Genomic DNA, 24,674 nt, shown 5'->3' with positions numbered 1-24,674 from the left:
GGGGGGATAGTAAACTAAAAGGTTTCAGTTTTTACCGTAGAACTTGTCAGTCATAATCTCCAGCGACCTTTTTATCCTTTCAAGTTTTAACCTTTTGTCATCCTAGTGAGAAAGGTTGATGCATAGGACCAGTAACCGTGAGCCTGGCAAACTTGAATTCAGTGTTGTCAAAGGCGGCGAGGCTCAAAACTTGTTAAGCGCTTTGCCTCGCTTTGTGAGCGCTTTAGTATCGCATCATGGCTCTAACGTGTACTATTCCTTGCCAATAAGCGTAATCATGAAAAGACGACATTAAACAATTGATATTTCACTTTATTATAATTTTTCCAATTTTTTTGTCCATATGTTTGTTATTCATGCTTATAATTATTAGTCTTGGACTACATATACATACTTTTACTTTTTCTCCATTTGCGCCTTTTTTCGTTAAAGCCCACGCTTTATTTGCGCTTTACGCTTAAAGCCCCAACAGACCTACAGACCTTAGAGCTTTTTTGCGCTTTTCGCCTTTGATAACAATGCTTTGAATTGTACTTTCACTTTGGATTGCACATCAGGAAGTTATCTTTGGAAGAAATCTCAAAAAGTTAAATCCCACATTTACAATAACCTGAATATCTTTGATAAAAAAAAAATACTAACCTGAATATCGTAACATCTGGTCTTCATTTAATAGGTATATGATTCTTTTTGTGTAGCAATATGTAAAATTTAAATCTTTTAGCCTGGAGCTAAATGCCCTCGAATGGATTCTGTGTAGTTTTTATTGGTCATTCATTATTGTGCTTCTCATGAAATTTATGACTCTTTCTCCACCTCTTGTCTGATTAAATTCAAACTGCGACCGTTATTTATTTATGAAGATTGTGCTAGGTTTCATGTATTTTTTGATAAGTAATTTTTTTTGATAAGACGCTAGGTTTCATATATATGCTTGATTTAGGTTAGTCGAGGGGTTGGAACCTAGAGTTTACACGTCCTCTATTCTAATGTGTTGGTAAAGTATCTTTACCTAAATAGAATTGGTTAAACTGAAGTACTCAAACGAAGCTGTTGCTAATGGTTCTAACTGTTTTTGATCTTCGTTTCTTAGTATGCCCTTTTACATCATATGTATTACCTTCTATTTTGTTTCTTAAGCATCCATGGGATGCAGGCGATAAACATTTTAAGTGAAGTCCTGGAAAAACAGGGAATGGGCTAGGTCTTTCTTACAAAAACGCAGAAGAACATCAAGATCTGTTGGGGATTTAAGCACGGAAAGCAATTAAAGTATGTTTTTTAATGAAAAAAGGTGCTAATGAAGAAGAAATAAAAAAGAAATAAGTTTTTTTCTCTCATACAACTCAATGAGCTATTTATATTTGACGGGAATTAAAAAAATTAAAATACCTATATAAAGAACAAGGTTTCATCATAGGCCCCGGACAACTACCGAAGTCAGTTAGAGAGTCAAGCATAAAAAACAATAAAAGCATGAGCTTTAGGGTGTGTTTGGTATGATGAAAAATGTTTTGTGGAAAATATTTTCCCATTAACTTCCTTAAAATTTGAAGGGAAACATTTTCTTGAAAATCAAAAGATACCTTAGTCCTCCTCGCTGTCCCCTCGTGCTGGTCCCCCCTTCCCAAAACACTCTCCAATCTCTTTCTTCACCAAAAACTCTCTTCGGTCTAGGATTTTTAAAATCTCTCCTCCACTCGCCGCAGCTTCAATCTATTGTTTTGGCTCTATTCTTTGCCAGTCAGCTATAGTTTTCCGACAATGACAAAGGTATTCGGCGACATTTTTTGACAATTTTCAAAAGCTTGTGAAGTGGGTTAATGTCCCTTATTAAGAACCTCCTTTGTACTTTTAACTAGTAGTTTCTTGTATATTCATTTACTTGAAGTTGTAGTATTTTTACAAAAGGAACTCTGTTTATAATTATGTGAAGTGTATTTGCAATCCCATGCCTCGTATCTTCTGAATACACCATCGATTTGTTATTCCCAACATTGATGGATAATGGTACTTAAAGATGAAAATATGGTGAAAGTTCTTATTGTTATAAGAACACTCGAGAATTGAAGGATATGAGAGTTCACACCTGGAAACGTGGGAGATTTGGGGTGGGTGTGAGGAACATAGAAATGTTGGGGATTTGGGGGAAGGGAGGATCATGGGAAACTATGTTCCTAAACATATTTTCCACCCACTAACCAACACCTAAGTTGCTCCGACACGGCAATTTAGGTGCGCATCCGTGTCGACACGACATTAGTATGGGTGTGGGATCCGTACCGGATTTGGTCAAATAATTTTGGGTACTTTGACCATGATGGATGGAAAAATTTGAGATGAGATACAATTTAATTCCCAAAATCAGAACTAAAACTAGGGTAAATTTGAAGAAAATAATATACCTTATTTAGGAAATCAATCATTTACTTATCTACAACTTGAGAATAAAAAAGAAATTCACACTTTACTAGCTATACATAAGTATTCTACAAAATTTCTCATAATTTAGAGATATTTTTATTTTTTGAATTATTTTTAGCCGGATCCCCGCACCTGCATCATTACTAGCATCCGTATTCCTTAATCTTAGAATTTACATCTCGAAATATCCGGCCTCTAGATTCGCACCCGTGTTGGACACCACACGCGTGTCCGAGCAACTTAGCCTAACACCAAAATATTTTTCACTTTCCTACCAAACATGAGAAACTAAGTAAGAAAGTCATTTATTTTCTCATAAATAATTTATAGAAAAATATTTTTCATGGAGAACATTTTCAATAATACCAGATACACCCTTAATGAAAAAAGACGCTACTGTAGAAGAAATAAAATATACAGATGTAATGTTCTAAATAATTATTTTTTGTTAACCAAGAAATATGCTATTTCTAACTTCAAAGTCGATGAATAATGCAGTATTATCAAAGGCTCACTTCACTTGATCCTTGAAGCTAGGTACAAAAACCGGAGTGCTATAACTTAGACATAGTTCCAATTTAGGCAGCAAGGCGAAAAAAGTGTGTGTCATCACCTATTGGCCTCCTCTTGAAGAGGGCAACACTAAAAAATTAATTACTTCCTTCGTCCCAATTCATGCGATACCCTTTCCTTTTTGGTCTCCCCAAAACGAATGTTACCTTTTTATATTTAGAAATATTTTAATTCAAACTTTTCATTTTATCCTTAATGAGATAATTATAGTCACACAAATACCTATGGCTAAGTTTCAAAAGTTTTTTTTTCCTTAAACTTCATGGCTAGTCAAGCAAATTTATCAATTCTGCTGACCAAGGGAGTATTTTACTTGATCATAGTGTTTTCAATTCCATTGACCGTGTAATTGTTACATATGTTTATATTATTATTCTTTTAATACATTCTTATTTCTTTTCATCATTTGCGTCTTTTCTTCTAATATCAAAACCTGCGCTTTATTTTTTATTTGCGCTCTGTACTTAAAGTCTTAAAGCCTTATATTCTCACATGGGTTGAAGGTATGAGTTGTATTCTCTTTATTTGATATTTGACAATCCTCACCTCATGAGCTAGCATTTCGGGATGAATTAGGCCAAAGGTTCATTTTTTAAAAACTAGTGGATGCAAATTTCAGAAAAGCTTCATTGGTATGACTTAATGATCACGCCCAACTCTAGTACTAAAAAGGATAAGCGGTCGCTGCAAATATAATCCGGTCTAAAAGTACGGAGTTGAATCCCACAGAGAACTAAGGTTCGCTATAATTGTTCAATATCGCAAAGAAGACAAGTTTGAACAATTTCTAAATTATAATATTAAGATTTTTATATCTAACTAATTAACCAACAAATACTATAAAACGGTAAAATTATCAACTAACGAGTACAAAGGTTTGGAGACTAGATTAAGGAGATCTAGAGTTATGATTTCCCCAATTGTTGATTTCATTAGTTGTATGTTTCTTATAGCTTTGACTTAGTTGTCTCTATCAATCATGAACTCTCCAGCTATCATAAATCTCTGTCAAGCAATTATGATATTTTACTAGACGCAGTCTCTCAAGCTACACTAGCTAGATTCACATTACAGTTCACTTAGATCGCACCCGAGGTATCGTTATCTCTAATCCAACCTCTAAACCCTCGGTTATGACTCTCGCCTATACTCCGGGAGTGATGTTGTTCAAACAACTACCTAAATATGCACTCTCTCTCAAGCAGATACATAATAAATAGGAACGGCTAATTGAGGATCCTTTCAATTAACCAAAATCAAAACGTAGTTGAACAAATAGAGATTAACAACTAACTCAAAACTATATTAATATAACAACCAATTCATCTTCCATCAAAATCCTAGAAAACGAATTAGCTATTCATAATAGTACGTAAAACGACAATACTAAAAATCATAACCAACAATGAAAAATAGGAAGAAGAAGGGGAAAAACTAGTAGTTGAATCTTCCTCCTTGCTACTAGCGTGTTCTTGCCTCCAAGGGTGTTGTCTAACCCTAAAGTAGTGTCTCCTCCTTCAAAGTGGTGTTTTAGGATGTATTTATATGACCTAGGGTTGATGAGGGGCGGAATTCTTCAATCCAACTTCGGATGGGAGAGCTGGAATCCGCATCTGCATTCGCGTCTAGACGCGGACTTTGACGCGGATCCGTGTTTGCCTTCGCGTCTAGACGCGGACTTTGACGCGGATCCAGCTTTTGAAATTCTTCCATTTCACGAAGCGCTCCGTGCCTTTGCTTCGCTTCGCTGTTTTGTGCCTTAACTTTTCCTCTTTTTCGCGTCCGACTTCGTGCCACGCACGAGAATAGACGAGCTCCCACTCCTTTAATTTCTTCTTTTTGTGTCGAATTGTCATATTTTGATCATTTATCATCCAAACTCGTTCCTACACATAAGAAACACATCATGAGTATATTTCACTTTGAGAATCATGTAATCTCCAGCGACACACACAAGAATTAATATGCAAATATACTCAAAAATATGCATTTTTCATCATTTATCAACACCCCACACTTAAACTCTTGCTCGTCCTCGAGCAATCAAACTACACTTTTTTTATAGACACGACCTTTTTAAATAATTCTCCTAACTCATCTCACCAAGAGTATTTAAAATAGACTAAGCACAAAAGCATAACATCTTCACCTCAAGATTTGACTCATAAGTACCACGCATTATTCACAATTCACCCACTTACTCTAACATAGAGGTCACTGACATTACCTTTCCTTCATGAATCAAGTGCCATCACACAACAAAAGAGAGTAGTTCCACACAATAAAATTTAAGAACACGTAGGAACTCAAGATAGAAAGAATTCACTCACTCTCAGAAATAACATTCATATGCCACAAAAGATGCACCATAAGCTTGCCGTAGTGTACTACTCCACTAATCGAGCTCATTCAATCTAGGATCAATTAGGACTTTATTTGGTTGTAATGTAGGCTACGGGACGGGTAGGATATATTTAGACATAAGAGTGACTACACCTCCCTAAGCACTTTAATACATATACTTTAACATTCAAACCCCATACTTATGTCAAACCAAACTCCACCTTCACATCAATGTATATTACCCCCATACTTCTTTAAGCACAATTACAGCAAGAGTCACCACTTATTAAAGAAATACTTCTTTTTTTTTCACAGCAATACAACTATATTTTTTTTCAATTCAAGTGGCTCTTACTTATTCAAAACAGTGCACCTTTCTCCTGATTTCATTAGTTCCACTCAAAAGCCAAACCAACCACCCCACACTTTAACTTTTACATAAATCATCACAATTCAAGTGCTTATGAGAGGTTAAAAGGTCAAATAGATAGTCCATTCAAACAATTGGGTAAGACTTGTAATGTGATTGCCAAAGAAATAGGATTAGAGGCTCAAATGGGTTAACTACGATACATAACAATTAGGCGGATAAAATATACTTATCTAGCTCAACAAAGAAATGCCTATATCACTTCCTAGACTGAACAAAACTACTATTTCGCTTTGCAAACACACGGGGCAAGTTCTAGGCATCAAATGCAATGCACAGAATAACAAATCCTTACACACACATGGCACATAACTCACTCAGGATTGGTTTCATCAAGACACTCTAGTCAAAGCAGTTAAGCAAAGCTAAGATCATACAATTTAAGGTACTTATACAATAGTGAAAAACTGAGCCTAAGCGTCACAGCCAAAGTACTTACTATTTTCAAGGCATAACCAAGTCAACAGATATTGCTTCAATTCAAAACACAATACAATGGCTCCTACTCCCAAAGAAAAACTAACTATACCCTGTTCAAATAAAACCCTTGGAAAAGAACCGCGGCACAAAGAAAAACCAAGGGGGAGTTATTACACTACCTACAAAGAAAATCTTTTTGTTTTTTTTTCTTTAGACTTAAATCCCTCAAGAAAATTGTCTAATGGATCCATCGTCGGGAAAAGTCCAATCTTTAAAAAAATACTATTTAATTAAACTAATACAGCTAAAGTAGCATGAAAAGTCACCCAGACAATCTCATCACCCCACACTTAAAATTGTGCATTGTCCCCAATGCACAGCAATAACCATAAGAGGGTAAGAGAAACTCCCTGGTAGGCCAAAGGCCGAAGCACTAGCAGTTCATGGGTACTCAGACTTCTCCCAGGCTTGGTCCTTCGTGCGGGTACCTCACACTTAGTTCCAACCATTTGATTTGCTGTTGCTCCTTCCAATACCTTTGCTTTCATGCTCCTAAAAAAAATTAAAAAAATTGACACTACAAAAATAATACAATTAAAAAATAAAAAATAAATAAAAGAAAGCAATAAAGCTGGGTTGCTCCCAACAAGCGCTTGATTTAACGTCGCGGCACGGCGCGAATCACTTTTTGCCTCCACCTCGAGCTTATGAATTGAACCCCAAGTTTTGATTCAAGTTTATGATTATGGTCATGGGGCGGTGGAACGAATCTAACTGGCCCAAGGAAATAATGTAGTATTCTGCACTCCTTGGCCTTTGTATGAGGTATGTAATCCTGACTTTCTGGCAAGAAGAATTCCAGAATATATGCACCTTGTTCCTCATTCCTTGACTCTTCGATTGGTTCAGATGACTCTATTTCCATATCATCATCCAAACATAATGTGGAAAAATGTTTGGAGTGTGGACCAATGCGCTCAAACACATGAACTTCAGGACTCTCAACATCCTCAACATCAGTGATACTAGAGTCAACACAATCTATATCCTCAAAGTCCTTGGCTGGCTCTAGTCTCACTTCTTCAACATTGACATCCCTCAAATTGTGGTTGGCTAGGTTGTTGATGTTCTACTTTTGACCTCCCCATTTAACACCTCAAATTTCACATGCTCTTCTTGGCTACTATCCTCAATATTGGCTTGTTGAGCAATTAAAAGCTCCCAACCACTTGACTCAATTGAGCCTCCAACTTGTGAATAGTTGCCTCTTGCCTTTCTATGTGCAATTGTTTCTCATTGTTTTGTTCCAGAAGGCGCTTTAGCATATCCTTGATCTCCTTCAAGTCCGCATTCCCAGGTTCTTTGTTCCTATTAACTTCACAAGAAAAGGTAAAACCATCATAGTAAGGGGTTAGGGGAAAATAAGAAATATAAGCACCACCATGAAGGTGACCATTTTTACCACCACACACATCACACACATTCCACAAATAAGATTGAGTTGGTGCATATAACTCGCTCTTAGGAACGTTTTGAAATTTTTGCCACGGGTGGTTTCCTTCACAATATGTATGGAGATCAATAGTAGAATTATCTACACCTAAATTCCCATAATTCCAAGATGCCATGTTTCTCAAATCGATAGTTATAAAAAAAATACAAAAAAAAAAAAAAACAAAACAAAATAAAATTTCAAATTCGTAACCTAGAAATATATACAGCTACAACTACACCGTTAATTCCCCGGCAACGGCGCCAAAATTTGATCACGCCCAACTCTAGTCTGAAAAAGGATAAGCAGTCGCTGCAAATATAATACGGTCTAAAAGTCCGGAGTCGAATCCCACAGAGAACTAAGATTCGCTATAATTGCTCAATATCGCAAAGAAGACAAGTTTGAACTATTTCTAAATTATAATATTAAGAATTTTATATCTAACTAATTAACCAACAAATACTATAAAACGGTAAAATTATTAACTAACGAGACCAAGGTTTGGAGACTAAATTAAGGAGGTCAAGAGTTATGATTTCCCCAATTGTTGATTTCATTAGTTGTATGTTTCTTATAGCTTTGACTTAGTTGTCTCTATCAATCATGAACTCTCCAGCTATCATAAATCTCTCTCAAGCAATTATGATATTTTACTAGACGCAGTCTCTCAAGCTACGCTAGCTAGATTCACATTACAGTTCACTTAGATCGCACCCGAGGTATCGTTATCTCTAATCCAACCTCTAAACCCTCGGTTAGGACTCTCGCCTATACTCGGGAATGATGTTGTTCAAACAACTACCTAAATATGCACTCTCTCTCAAGCAGATACATAATAAATAGGAACGGCTAATTGAGGATCATTTCAATTAACCAAAATAAAAACGTAGTTGAACAAATAAAGATTAACAACTAACTCAAAACTATATTAATATAACAACCAATTCATCCCCAAAAGGTTCCATCAAAACCCTAGAAAACGAATTAAGCTATTCCTAATAGTATGTAAAACTACAATACTAAAATCATAACCAACAATGAAAAATAGGAAGAAGAAGGGGAAAAACTCGTAGTTGAATCTTCCTCCTTGCTCCTAGCGTGTTCTTGCCTCCAAGGGTGTTGTCTAACCCTAAAGTAGTGTCTCCTCTTTCAAAGTGGTGTTTTAGGATGTATTTATATGACCTAGGGTTGATGAGGGGCGGAATTCTTCAATCCATCTTCGGATGGGAGAGCTGGAATCCGCGTTTGCCTTCGCGTCTAGACGCGGACTTTGACGCAAATCCGCATTTGCCTTCGCGTCTAGACGCGGACTTTGACGCGGATCCAGCTTTTGAAATTCTTCGTTTCGCGAAGCGCTCCGTGCCTTTGCTTCGCTTCGCTGTTTTGTGCCTTGACTTTTCTCCTTTTTCGCGTCGACTTCGTGCCACGCACGAGAATAGACGAGCTCCCACTCCTTTAATTTCTTCTTTTTGTGTCGAATTGTTATATTTTGATCATTTATCATCCAAACTATTCCTACACATAAGAAACACATAATGAGTATATTTCACTTTGAGAATCATGTAATCTCCCGCGACACACACAAGAGATTAACATGCAAATATACTCAAAAATTATGCACTTTCATCATTTATCACTTAACCATCTTCGACCATTCATATTTATCAAATAATATCATTTCTCAAGTCATATTCCGATGTTTGATTAGAAAACTTGGTGATATGAACTAAAGTAGAATTGATATATATACATTGAGGACATAAGTTATATCCCTTGATATTGTAAATTATTCTCCTTGAAGATTAGATATAAATGGTCAATGAGGATTCATATAGTTGATCCTAACTTGTTTGGGATTGAGGCGTAGTTGTTGTTATACAAAAATACAAGTTTAGGCAACCACGTACTCCAAAAAACAAGTTTTGGTAACCAATCTTAGGAAACTTGCTTCATCAGCAAGAAACTTTTCTTTATGTCACACTAACTGGGCCGAAGTGTGGCTCTCTTGAAAAAATTCTGTGCTCCATTATGTAAATATGAGAAATACCCTCTTTAGAAATCATAATATTGACCATAATATTCTTCTTAAACGCTTGTCTGTAGTCTTTGATTTGATGTGTCTAGACCATTGGATTGTTTGAGTTTTGGTGACTTTGATCCTCCTCTGAGCTTACATGTAATTTTTTTTTCTGCCTATTGTATGTTAGTGGCATGTACTTTTAATCTTTGCTTCTGTACTATAGTGGTTGACACAATTTTACTAACTAGTGTTGTAATGGTGTGCACCTATGTGCACAAGAAAAACTGTACTTTTTTATTTGTGAAAGAAGATGAGCATAATTTCAAGATCTTCAGACAATTGGTGGAGTTCGTCAATAATCCATAAAGCATGTTTGATGCTCATCTAACACCTTTGACTGTGTGTTGCTTTTAGAATATTCGCGTGTGAACTGAATATTGGACCAACTGTGTCTGAAGGTCCATGCCAAAATTGCCAACAAAAGAATATGTGCATTTATTCCAAAAACCTTAAGTAATAGATGGAATACCCCAAGATCCTCATAAACTGTTCGTGTACCTATGTATCTTTATCATCTATAAAGTTAAGAAAAACATAAATCTGTTGGTGAATTAATTAATTACCTTTAGTCTTTGACTGAAAATGAGATGCTTTCATATTTCATTGTTCTTTTTTTTTTTTCTCTTTTAATACCTTCCTTTTTCTTTGTTGTAGTAACTGCTACTTTCCTGTTTATTACAAGATCTTGGGACAGGAATGGATACCCAAGAAACATCCCCGTCTGTTCTGCTCTTCTTTAACAACGAAGATTCAATATTTATGCTGGAGAGGTAACTCTTGAGTGATAGTAATATTTATTGCATAATACATTTTTATTGGATAGTAGATTGTGGCTTACTTCACTAGCCTGCTATTTTCATTATGCATCTAAAATATGGTTATTGAACTCAAGGATATCTCCATTAGGTGATACTTTGGTGATGTTATGGTATTGACAGTGACAAGATGAGTTGAAAATCTACATTCTGTTTCTGCTTCACCCTTGTGAGCAATTTCATGCGCATGTTAAGGATTCTAACATTTCCAAACAATCTAATTCCTTGTAATTTTGTATCTTGATTGTGCAATACAATTTAATTCAACAGCTCTAGGAACAGGCAGCTTGGATATGCAACACAATGCTATTCTAAAGTTTGGGCTTTTTGTTAACAAAGTATAATGAAGTAGAAGTATTCTGTCCAGATTCAATCTTCCGAATGCTTAAACCCAAATTTTCCGTGTTAAGTGTTAATCTTGAGTTAGTTTGCCGAAGTGAAGATCCAGATTCAACTCTAGGTTGAACTGATTTGATTGCTTTTGCAAAATTATAATCCATAGTTGGTGCTGTATCTGCTGGTTCATCGTAACAGGTGAACATTCAAAGCTTTTCTTTGTTTTTTTGGGGGAGAGAAGCTTTGGAGAGGGCATGTGACAACTTGCTGTGATTTTTTCCAGATTCAGTAGAATTTTGGCAGCCTTTCCTTCTGATTTTTAGTTGAAATAGGTTTCAGTAATGAGGATTGAAACTCTGCATTTTCTATTCTGTAAAAAAATCAATAACACTTGTTCTGCACAGCAGATATTATCCGCTTGTTTTAACCAAAAAAAAATAAAAAAAAAAATCACCTGCTCGCAGGAGTTTCCTAGTTAGTTGTAAGAACATCTGTAAGGTGTTATTCCTCAATACAGCCCCCACTTATAGATGTGGTCGACTTCACACCGATAAGTAGGGCTCTACTAGATACGGCTCAGACAATTTAGGACTCTTTTAAAACACTTAGGTTCTGATACAAAGTTTGTCACGCCCCAAATCGAGGGAACATGACGGTGGCCCAACGGGTAGCCCAGTCAACGAGCTGGTGCCTTTCCTATCCACAATGTTACCCCGTATTTTCATTGCTCATTAATCAAGGAGTTAGCCATTTATAATTAAAAATACCTTTTTACAAAACATACATGGTTAATTAATGAGGTTTACCACTTTGCCCCCAGCATACAAAATATGGATTTACATCAGTTCACAATTCACAAACAATACCACAACAAACACAATTCACAAAGAAAAACAACAATTCTCAAGGAACAACAACAACAATTCTCAAAGAGCAACAACAATAATTTACAAGAAACTTCCATAGAGATAAATACAATTTCCATCGTATTCCACATCTCATATGCTTTTATGTTACAACGAGAATTTCCCTCGACAAGCCATATATGTTATTACCCACGCTGTCCCAATTGCATCAATTACCATTTCTTCCATCATTTGTTTCACAATTCTTACCACATAGCACATTCACAATCACACACTTGGTTTATTGCCAATTACTTACATCATTATATCGAGAGACATAACCACACGAACACTCAACCATACAATCACGAGAATTTCACAGACAACCCACGTAGAGATCACATACCAAAACACTCAAACACCAAACAAGGTGATTTACAAAGGTCGAAGTTAACCATACATACCTGGAGCCGAATTTCCTTTTAATTTCTACTTTCAACTTCACCAAAAAGCCTAGCAACGTCAATCTAGTGCACAAAATTAACACATATTTCTTAGAATCAAAGTTTCCAATCATTACCCGAACACATTTAGATTATCAACCCTCTTTACAATCCTTTACTCCTACCCAATCCCTCTTACCAGATTTTAGGTTTTAAAAGACATGCATGAATATTTCAACCTCTATTATAAGAATCAATGTAATGAGACTTCCCCCCCCCCCCCCCACCCTTAATTAAACTTGAAAATTAATGAAAATGGGTTAGGGATTTTACCTGCAAGAATGGGGATGAAGACACTCACTTTGAAATTTCCTGGCCCGGTTAGTTTTGAAGAATCAATTTGAAGAAGAGGAACTCTCTCTCAAGAACCCTCTCTTCCTCTCTCTTATTTTGTTCAGAAAGGTTGTAAAAATGGGGTGGGGGGGTGGGGGGGTTTATTAAAAAGGGGGTCGGGTTTAAAATTTAGAAAAAAAAGTACCCGAGTCAGATGTGCGGTCGCACTTTGCGATTGCATAGACGAAATGCGGTCCGCAGAATGGACCGCAAAAGTGCTCCAAAAAATCTGATTCTTCTGTTTGGGTTTGCGGCGGAAATGCGGTCCGCATACACGATTTGCAGTCGCATAATGCACCACATTTTTTACCACAAATTTGCCTAGCACATGGACTCATTTTGCGATAGAAATGCGGTCCGCATATCAGTTATGCGGTCACATAATGGACCGCATTTTGACCTTAATTTTAACAAAACCACTGACTCATTATGCGGCAGAAATGCGGTCCGCATACTTGATTTGCGACCGCATTCTGGACCGCAAAATAGCATTTTTCTGGAAAAACTTGGTTCTTTGATTTTTAAATACTTAGATCAGTTCAAGAGTTTTACACATTCCCAACACATACTCGGAACCTGACCCTACGAGCTACTAGGTTTTGAGCATAATTTTTTTTACGGGGACTTACATCCTCCCCCACTTATAATCATTCGTCCTCGAATGAGGATCTTGAAAATCAGTTCGTTTTTGAAATCATGATATACAGACTCCCAATTTTCACTAACTCTCATATTTTTGAAAATTTTTGCGAGAGTTTCCTTTGTAATTTAGACATATCTACCTGTCAGAGAGCCCCCGAAACACAATTCCAACTACCTCTACAGCTGGTATACATTTCATTACCTCAACAATTGCACATATTCAATCACTTGCTACATTTTGCACATAAATTAGTCACTTCAATGAGTCCCACATAATTTAACCACTTCAACATACTACATGCATATAAGTAATTCATTACCAATCTACACTACCATTAGTTGTTTACTTATCACAAGAGTCTTTATAAAACTTTCATTTACCAAAGAGATGTTCACATGACTTATGACAATCACAACACCTATAATTCTTGCACAACTTGAGGAAATTTCAATAGCATTTAGGAAGGAACCAATTTGAACACAATATTAGTTTATTTTAGAGATAAGAGTTCGCACAATTACTACTAGACTTGCTCAAACAGATGGGGATTATTTTCCTTCATTTCCTTTTCCGCTTCCCAAGTGGCTTCCTCAACTCGTTGACTTCGCCATAACACTTTGACTGAAGCAACTTCCTTATTTCTCAATTTACGGACTTGCCTATCAAGAATAGCAACGGAACCTCTTCATACGACAACTCTTCATTAACCTCGATGGTCTCGACTGGTACAATGGCGGATGGATCTCCAATCACTTTCTTCAACATGGACACATGAAACACCGGGTGCACTAATGACATTTCGGGAGGCAATTCCAGCCAATAAGCCACCTGCCCTACCCTCTAAGTGATCCGATACGGCCCGACATACCTAGGACTCAACCTCCCCTTTTCCCGAATCGCATGACTCCCTTCATAGGAGATACCCTCAAGAACACCCAATCATCAACTTGAAATTCCAATTCCCTTCGACGAACGTCCGCATAGGATTTCTGGCGACTCTGAGCAGTTTTCATCCTTTCCTGAATGACTTTAACTTTCTCCATAGCTTGGTGCACAAGGTCTGGCCCTATCAATTCTGCTTCACCCACTTCAAACCATCCAATCGGAGACCTATACCTCCTTCCGTACAATGCCTCAAATGGGGCCATCTGAATGCTAGCATGAAAGCTTTTATTGTAAGCAAATTCTATAAGCGACAAGTGATCATCCCAATTACCTTTGAAATCCAAGACACAAGCCCGCAACATATCCTCAAGCGTCTAGACATTCCTCTCTGCTTGACCGTCAGTCTGTGGATGGAAAGCCGTGCTAAGATTCACCTGAGTACCCAAACCTTGCTGAAATTTCTTCCAAAAATTAGCGGTGAACTGGGCCCCTCGATCTGAGATAATAGAAAGTGGAGTGCCATGATGCCTTACTATCTTCTTGATATATAGCTTAGCATACTGTTCTGCAGTATCGGTGGACTTGACTGGCAAGAAGTGAGCTGATTTGGTGAGTCGATCCACTATTACCCAAATTGAGTCGAATTTGCGCCGATTGCGAGGTAACCCCACCACGAAGTCCATGTTGATCATTTCCCATTTCCACATTAGTATTTCCATAAGCTGAGTTAACCCACCAGGCCGCTGAGGCTCCGCTTTTACTTGCTGACAATTCGGACATTTAGATACAAAGTCCGCCACACCCCTCTTCATGCCGTTCCACCAATAAATCTCCTTGAGACCGTGATACATTTTTGTAGAACCTGGGTGCACGGGATACCTGGAATTATGAGCCTCCGCCATTACCCTCTCCAGAAGCTTATCCACATCCGGAACACACAGCCTACCTTGACACCGCAATACACCATCCTCGCCGCCGAGTGAAAATGCCGAAGTCTTGTTACTCAAAACTGCTTCCTTCATTTGAGCCAATGCTGGATCGATAAACTGCTTTTCCTTGACTTCCGCTACGAGTGACGATTCTGCTCCATTATGTACCATAACATTCCCCTCGTCTGATGTCGAAATACAAACCCCTAGACTGGCCAATTGATAAACCTCCCGAGCCAAGGGCCTTTGATCCACTCCCAAATGAGCCAAACTACCCATAGATTTCCGACTGAGAGCGTCGGCCACCACGTTCGCCTTCCCTGGATGGTACAAAATGTTCATATCATAATCCTTGAGTAATTATAACCACCGTCGCTGCCTTAAGTTCAATTCCTTCTGCTTGAACAAATACTGGAGACTCTTGTGGTCTGAGAACACATCCACATGGACCCCATAAAGATAATGCCGCCATATTTTCAAAGCAAACACAACTGCCGCAAGCTCCAAATCATGTGTCGGATAATTCTTCTCGTGATTCTTGAGCTGCCTCGAAGAATATGCTATAAATTTCCCACGTTGCATCAACACACACCCCAAACCAACCCTGGAGGCATCGCAATAAACCACAAATCCTTCCGTGCCTTCCGGCAAGGTCAATATTGGTGCCGAGGTCAACCTTGACTTCAGTTCCTGAAAACTTTTCTCACAAGCGTCAGACCATTGGAACTTAACTGCTTTCTGCGTCAACTTAGTCAATGGGGAGGCGAGGGCAGAGAATCCTTCCACAAACCTCCGATAATACCGTGCCAAACCCAAGAAGCTACGAATCTCCATCGGGGTCGTGGGTCTAGGACAATCTTTTACTGCTGCAATCTTCTGGGGGTCTACCCGAATCCCTTCACTAGAAACAACATGACCCAAAGAGGCAACGGACTCCAACCAAAACTCACATTTTGAAAATTTAGCATACAACTGGTGCTGATGAAGAGTCTGCAGAACTGCCCTGAGGTGACCGGCATGATCCTCCCGGCTCCGCGAATAAACAAGGATGTCGTCAATAAAAACAATCACGAAGGAGTGTAGAAATTGCTTGAAGACATGATTCATAAGATCCATAAAGGCTTCCGAGGCGTTGGTTAGCCCAAAGGACATGACCAAGAATTCAAAGTGACCGTAGCGAGTTCTGAAAGCGGTCTTGGGAATATCCTGCTCCCTAATCTTCAATTGGTGACACTCGGACCGTAGATCAATTTTGGAGAAGAACCTTGCACCTTGGAATTGGTCGAACAAATCATCTATTCGAGGCAGAGGATACTTATTCTTGATGGTGACTTTGTTGAGCTGCCGATAATCAATACACATCCGGAGCGACCCATGCTTCTTCCTGACAAAGAGAACCAGAGCACCCCACGGCGACACACTCGGCCGTATGAACCCCTTTTCTAATAGATCCTTCAGCTGCTCCTTTAACTCCCTTAACTCTGCTGGAGCCATTCTGTACGGTGGAATAGATATTGGCTGCGTATCTGGAAATACATCAATCCCGAAATCAATCTCCCTATGTGGGGGAATCCCTGGAAGCTCGTCCGAAAACACTTCGAGAAACTCATTCACGACTGGCACAGACTCGGGGGTAGACACTTCTGAAGTGGTGTCCGCCACTCGGACCAAATGATAGATACATCCCTTCTGAATCATCTTTGAAGCCTTAAGGTAGGAAATAAACCTACCCTTTGGCACCACACCATTCCCCTTCCACTCAATAATCGGCTCATTAGGAAACTCGAGTCTCATGACCCTCGTTCGGCAGTCGAGTTTGGAAAAGCACGAATAAAGCCAGTCCATTCTCATAATCACATCAAAATCCACCATTCCAAGCTCGATAAGATCGGCCGTGGTAACACGACCACACACCGTGACAACACAATTCCTATAAACTCGCGAGGCTGTGATAGAATCACCAACCGGAGTCGATACGGAGAACGGCTCATGAAGCTGTTCGGGTTCTATCCCAAAACTTGAAGCAATGAATGGGGTGACATAAGACAAAAAGGACCCCGGATCAATAAGAGCATAACAATTACTGGCCTGAACAGACAAGATACCTGTAACTAAATCTGGAGAAGCCTCTGCACTCTGGCGACCGCTCAAAGCATAAAACCGGCTGGGTCCACCTCTACCACGAGCTCCACCCCTAACTGCACCACGCCCTGCTGGGGCTGGAGGACGCACAGATGATGTGGCGACTGAAGAACCGGATGACTGAGCAAATCCCCTACCCACGCCCTGACTGGGCACACGACAGTCCCGCTGGATATGACCTCTCACCCCGCATCTAAAACACACCGGGATATCAAAATAACAAGTCTCTGTATGGAATCTCCACACTTGGGGCATGGAGCCCTCCCCTGCTGCTTTGATCTCCCTCCCGAACGGCCGGACTAATGGGATCTCCTATTGCCTGAACCTTGTCTTAAGTGACTGCTCTGCTGATAACTGTGTACAGATGGTGGTGCGCTCGCTGAGGACTAAGCATATGACTGGGATGGCCCTGATGACCCTCTCCCCTGAGCTGATCTCCCTGAGTGACCCACTGATCGGGCCTTGCTGTTACTCTCCCTTTCCGCCCGTATCTTCAACTTTCTAGCCTCTGTGGCCTGAGCGAATCCCACAATCTTCCCATAATTCATATCCGAGTGTAAGGCCGCTGTAGCAGCCTCATTCACCACCAAGGGACTAAGACCCTGAACGAATCGCCTAACTCAGGCATCCATGGTCGACACTAATTGAGGAGCATACTTGGACAATCTCACAAATTCCATATGGTACTCCCAAACACTCATACTGCCCTGCTTGAGGGCCTCAAACTCAGTGGCACGGGCTGCTATCGTCTCAGCAGGCAAGAAATGGTCCATGAATGCATCTACAAACTCATCCCATCTAGCCGGAGGTCTTCCCTCCCCACGGGAATCCTCCCACATCTCGAACCACGAATACGCCGCTCCCCTCAACCTGTATGAAGCCAACTCAACTCCCTCTATCTCTGAAGCCTTCATCACTCGAAGGGTCTTATACATTTCATCAAGAAAATCCTGCGGATCGGCCTCTGGGTCTGTGCCTGAGAACTCTGGAGGGGCTAACCGCAGAAACTGGTTGACTCTGGAGCTGGCGGAATCTCCTTGTCCGCCGGAGGATGTAGGGGTATCATGAGAACTCTGGGCCTGAGCGACCACTAACTGGGTCAACATACGGATGGCTCCTCTAAGTTCCTCATCAGGAATCCCGGGACCGGATGCTGGAACCGTATCAGAATTAGGAATATCGGCGGGAGGGATGGTAGCACCCTCTGCCGCAGCAGGAACAGGAACACTTTGTTCTGGGATAGACGGGCCAAGTAGATTCAAGACCGGGGAGTCACTCTTACCCACGACATCAGGTACATGATTCATAGCCTCACTCGGGGTGGCATTGGCCCTAAGGCCGAGTCTAGCTCTCTTCTTAGGTGCCATTACTGGAAAAAAAATTCGGAACAGACGAGTTAGACATAGATACTTTCACGTTTCACTTCACCGCACGATATAGAATAACAAAGAAGAGGGTAATTTCCTAAATGTCCATGCAGCCCCCCACTTATAGATGTGGTCGACTTCACACCGATAAGTAGGGCTCTACTAGACACGGCTCCAAGACATCCTAGGACTCTTTTAAAACATTAGGCTCTGATACCAAGTTTGTCACGCCCCAAACCGAGGGACATGACTGGCGCCCAACCGGGTAGCCCCAGTCAAACGGACCTAGGTGCCTTTCCTATCCCACGTGCTACCCCGTATTTTCATTGCTCATTAATCAATGAGTTAGCCATTTATAATTAAAACACCTTTTTACAAAACATACATGGTTAATTAATGAGGTCTTTAGCCGCCCAGCATACAAAATATGGATTTACGTTAGTTCACAATTCACAAACAATACCACAACAAACACAATTCACAAAGAACAACAACAATTCTCAAGGAACAACAACAACAATTCTCAAAGAGCAACAACAACAATTTACAAGAAATTCCATAGACGTCAATACCATTTCCATCGTATTCCACATCTCATATGCTTTTTATGTTACAACGAGAATTTCCCCCAACAAGCCATATATGTTATTACCACAGCTGTCCCAATTGCATCAATTACCATTTCCTTTCATCATTTGTTACCATTTTCTTCCATCATTTGTTTCACAATTCTTACCACATAGCACATTCACAATCACACACTTGGTTTATTGCCAATTACTTACATCATTATATCGAGAGACATAACCACAAACACTTAACCATACCAATCATGAGAATTTCACAGACAACCCACGTAGATATCACATACCAAACACTCAAACACCAAACAAGGTGATTTTACAAAGGTCGGAGTTAACCATACATACCTAGAGCCGAATCCCCTTTTAATTTCTACTTTCAACTTCACCAAAAAGCCTAGAAACGTCAATCTAGTGCACAAATTAACACATATTTCTTAGAATCAAAGTTCCCAATCATTACCCGAACACATTTAGATTATCAACCCTCCTTTGTACAATCCTTTACTCCTACCCAATCCCTCTTACCAGATTTTAGGTTTTAAAAGACATGCATGAATGTTTCAACCTCTATTATCAAGAATCAATGCATGAGACTTCCCCCCCCCTCCCTCTTAATTAAACCTGAAAATTAATGAAAATGGGTTAGGGATTTTACCTGCAAGAATGGGGATGAAGACACTCACTTTGAAATTTCCTGGCCCGGTTAGTTTTGAAGAATCAATTTGGAGAAGAGGAACTCTCTCTCAAGAACCCCTCCTCCCTCTCTCTTATTTTTGTTCAGAAAAGTGGTTAAAATGAGGGGTTGGGGTGTTTTATTAAAAAGGGGGTCGGGTTTAAAATTTAGAAAAAAAAGTACTCGAGTCAGTTATGCGGTCGCACTTTGCGATCGCAGAGACGAAATGCGGTCCGCAGAATGGACCGCAAAAGTGCTCCAAAAAATCTGAATCTTCTGTTTGGGTTTGCGGCGGAAATGCGGTCCGCATACACGATTTGCGATTGCATAATGCACCACATTTTTAACCACAAATTTGCTTGGCACATGGACTCATTTCGCGATAGAAATGCGGTCCGCATATCAGTTATGCAGTCGCATAATCGACCGCATTTTGACCTTAATTTTAACCAAACCACTGACTCATTAAGTGGCAGAAATGTGGTCCGCATACTTGATTTGCGACCGCATTCTGGACCGCAAAATAACACTTTTCTGGAAAAACTTGGTACTTTGATTTTTAAATACTTAGATCAGTTCAAGAGTTTTACACATTCCCAACACATACTCGGAACCTGACCCTACGGGCTACTAGGTTTTGAGCATAATTTTTTTTTTGACGGGGCCTTACACTAATCCACTGCGTCTCAGGTTTGCTATTGACTTTGGCTGGCATAAAAAATGGAAGTCGTGAGAGTACTGAGCATGTGAGTACCAGTCCAGTGCTTACCTCCCCTATGTAAGCGACAGTGGTGCTATTACTTACTAAAAAAGCATCTCTATTAGTCTTTTAAGGTTGACATATGGGGTCCTCCAAATCTTGATTTATTGGTTAAAGCAAGGAAGAATTTTGTCCCTCATGTTACCATGATCAAAGCACATATAGTCCCACAAAGTGACAATGTTATGGTTCATGGAAATGGAGCTGCACTAGGTTCCTGTCTACATGCGGAGGAGCTGCAAGCTGAAGGCAAGTTCAAGGCAGTTAGTATATCAGCTATTCTCCTAACACCGACTCATTTGGATGGATCTCATTTTAGTTCAAATGATACCTCCATTGTATATATTTGTAATCTACGTGACATCAGAGGGGAGTTTGACCCCAGAAAGGCTAAAGCTTGCGGACTCAAAAAGGGGAGAAAGCTTGGACAACTGCAAAATGGGATCAGTGTGAAGTCGGATCTTCTGGATATCGAGGTCAGTTCTACACTCATTAGAACTACATTATAGACTTCGTTTCTGCAGTTCTTGTGCCTCTGAAGTTATCAAATTGCAGCAGACTTTCATTTTGCCTCATTCTGGTCCATCCAGATGATGCAATAGGCCCACCTATTCCTGGTCCCATTATACTGATTGTTGACTGTCCAACAGAACCTCATGCACAAGAGTTACTGTCTGCACAAACTCTTAATGCCTATTATTCAGATTCCGAAAGTAACTCCCCAGAGACCACCAAGGTTGTGAACTGCATCATTCATTTGAGCCCTGCTACTGTTGTCAGCAGTCAAGTTTATGAGAAATGGATGAGGAAATTTCGTTCTGCCCAACATATTATGGCAAGAACTACAAGGTCCGTAACTTCTCTTCATGATTATAATAGATTTTTACATATCAACACTGGTTCATAGTCATTCTGTCACAGGAAGCATGAAACAACTCCAATTCTGGAATCTAGTGCAAGAATAGCCACAAGACTGAATTATTTGTGTCCGCAGCTTTTTCCTGCTCCTAGTCTTCTTTCTGTTCAGAACGATGATGTTGCAGCACCTAATTTCAAGGTACAAGTGGAGGTTTGTTTGAAGCTCTAAAAGTTGATAGTCACTTGTGAGAACATCTTAAATACCCGAGGAAAGCTGGTGATATGATACTTATGGTTGCAGGGTTCAATCTCGAAGGTTTGTGGCATATCTGCTGAAAATCTCTTAAAGGTATTGTTGACTCCAAGATTAACTTTTTCTAGGAAAGGTAGCAGTATTATAAATCATCAGCACAATGGATGTGCTGGAAACCATATTTACTTTTCAAAAGGAGCAAAAGTATACCCTTGCATGGCCATTCTTGTAATGAACTTTTCTTGTCTAACCTGTTGAACAGTTCACCTTACGTCCTCCTAGACGTCTGGGATTGGACAGATCAAGTGTTCAAAATCAGATGACCTCCTCAGTGTTCGTTAAAAAGTTACTTTCAGATATTCCTGAGATTGCTGATGCTGCAAAGAACATAAGCACATTTTGGCACAAACCTAAAGAAGATGAGGTGGAACTGTACGTTCACCAGGCAGGACACTGAAGTCATGACTGGAGATCCATCGTTGGCTGGGCATGCTGCCCCTAGGTGTCTGGAAAATGTCCAGAGAGATGATCTGGAGATTGTTTTTCTGGGCACCGGTTCTTCTATACCTTCAAAATATCGAAATGTCAGTTCCATCTATTTTAATCTTTTCTCTAAAGGGGGTTTACTCCTTGATTGTGGAGAAGGAACCCTGGCACAACTCAAGAGGGGGTAATAGCATTGGACTCTTAGGATTTATGCTGTATCTTTCAGAACCTTTTTTATCATTTTTCTATTTTGTTTTTCACTCCAGGCCTTCTTTCAACCACATGAATTAATTTATTTAATAACATTGAACAGATATGGCATCAATGGTGCAGACAGTGCAGTTAGAAATCTTAAATGCATTTGGATTTCTCATATCCATGCTGATCACCACGTGGGTTTGGCACGAATACTTGCTTTGAGACGCGATTTGTTGAAGGGAGTACCCCATGAACCCATGCTGGTTATTGGACCCGAGCAGGTTGGGGAGTTTCTCAAGGATTATAAAAAACTAGAAGACCTAGACATGCTGTTCCTCGACTGTAGGAGCACTACAGTGGCTAAGTGGGATGAGATGGAAGCTGATGCTATGTTTGACAAGGATCATCAAATGAGTTCTGAGGGCATGAATGATGAAAGTAGAGATCATACAATGTTGACTTCTCTTTCCGAAGACAGTTCTCTGCTGCGCTGTTCAAAAAGAATGAAGCCAAGCACTCCAGTTGATGACGTTGCTGAAGCGTTTCAAGAAAGTTCTCAGTGAAGCAGGGCTAGTGAGATTCATCAGCTTCCCTGTTGTACACTGTCCTGAGGCATTTGGTGTCATGTTAGAATCAGCAGAAAGAACGAATTGCGGAAAAGTAGTACCAGGTTGGAAGGTTGTGCACTCTGGTGACACAAGGCCATGCTCAGAAGTTATAGAAGCATCTCTTGGAGCAACAATTCTTATACATGAGGTCAGTGCAAACTTGTGCAGATTTTTTCTATTCGTCGGGCAGGTCACGTTAGGTGTCAGTTATGTTCCAACTTTCCTGTGTGTCAAAATCAAGTTGGCTATTCAGATAGTAGCTCATGGCCCGGTTTTCAGTTTTAGTATCATTTTGGTACAGTAAATTATTCTTTGTTAAGCAAAGTGCATAAATTCTACCATTTGACAATTGACATGCTAGTACATTATCTGCAGGCGACCTGGATGGCCTGTTGGAGGAGGCTATAACAAGAAATTACAGCACAATTAAGGAAGCTATAGAAGTGGGACGTTCTGCTGGTGCATACCGCATAATATTGACTCACTTCAGCCAAAGATACCCAAAAGTACCTGCACTTGATGAAGTGAGCATGCAAAGAACTTGTATCGCCTTTGACCTAATGAGTGTAAACCTAGCAGATTTGCCAGTGCTCCCTAAGGTTCTTCCCTATTTGAAATTGCTTTTCAGAAACAGGGAGTTAATTTAAAGTAACATATTGTAGACACAGCTTCTAAGTAAAAGTTTTATTTCACATGTTAGTATACTGGCTTGATGTTGGTAAAATGGATAAAATCTTAAAGTATCCTTCCAAACCACCGTGGATTAGTCATTTATTTAAACTCGGTCAAATGTGGATCAGTTCGTATAACCTGCTCTAGAAAATGGATAATTTCAGAAATGTGTGTCTTTTGTACAACTATAGGTACGTGATTTTCAATTGGAAGGTTCATGGAGAGTTTCGGATCAGAGTTGAACCGTCGCATGGGGGTGGCAAATGAAAGTCTGGGAGAGAGTGGTAGAGCTAAGTGTGAGGAGGAGTGTGTCTATTTTCGAGAACCAGTTTGGATTTATGTCGGGGCGTTCGACAACAGAAGCTATCCACCTTGTTAGGAGATTGATTGGTACTGTCCCTTCGTGTCTATATTTTCATTAATATGGTGCTTATGCTTTCCTGAGTCAAGGGTCTATTGGAAACAACCTCTCTATCCTCACAAGGTAGGGGTAAGGTCTGCGTACACATTACCCTCCCCAGACCCCACAGTGTGGGATAATACTGAGTATGTTGTTGTTGTTGTTGTTGATAGGGGTGGCAAATGGGTGGGTTGGATCGGATATGGGTCGGATCGAAAACGAATATATCCGACCCGACCCATATTATATACGGATAAAAAATGGGTTAACGGGCGGATTATCCATGGCTTAGTGAATATGATCACTTTCAGGAGAATTCACAGTCTCCCAAATTTGAGGAATCTCCAATTTGAGGTTTTACAAAGGTAAAAGTTAAACCCATTAGTTATCCATTGGTTATCCATATTCTAATCTAAATGGATAATATGGTTCTTATCCATATTCAACCCGTTTTTAAAAAGTTCATTATCCAACCCATTTTAATGGATAATATGAGTAGATAACTGTTTTCTTTTACACATTTTGCCACAACTACTGTCGCATGAAGGGCACTCATTGCCCCCCTCCCTCTCCTACCCCCCCCCCCCCACACACACACAAGAAAAAGGGAACCTTGCTG

At 39.8% G+C, this 24,674-nt stretch overlaps 1 pseudogene; it reads left to right on the top strand.

The window, feature by feature from the left end:
• LOC109205600 overlaps positions 1-23,630 on the top strand; it is a 23,846-nt pseudogene extending 216 nt beyond the window's left edge.
• Positions 23,631-24,674: the final 1,044 nt, after the last annotated feature.

This window comes from Nicotiana attenuata, unplaced genomic scaffold (assembly GCF_001879085.1).
Source record: "Nicotiana attenuata strain UT unplaced genomic scaffold, NIATTr2, whole genome shotgun sequence".
NCBI classification, from domain to species: Eukaryota; Viridiplantae; Streptophyta; class Magnoliopsida; order Solanales; family Solanaceae; genus Nicotiana; species Nicotiana attenuata.
This window is presented reverse-complemented; position numbering and strand designations above follow the sequence as displayed.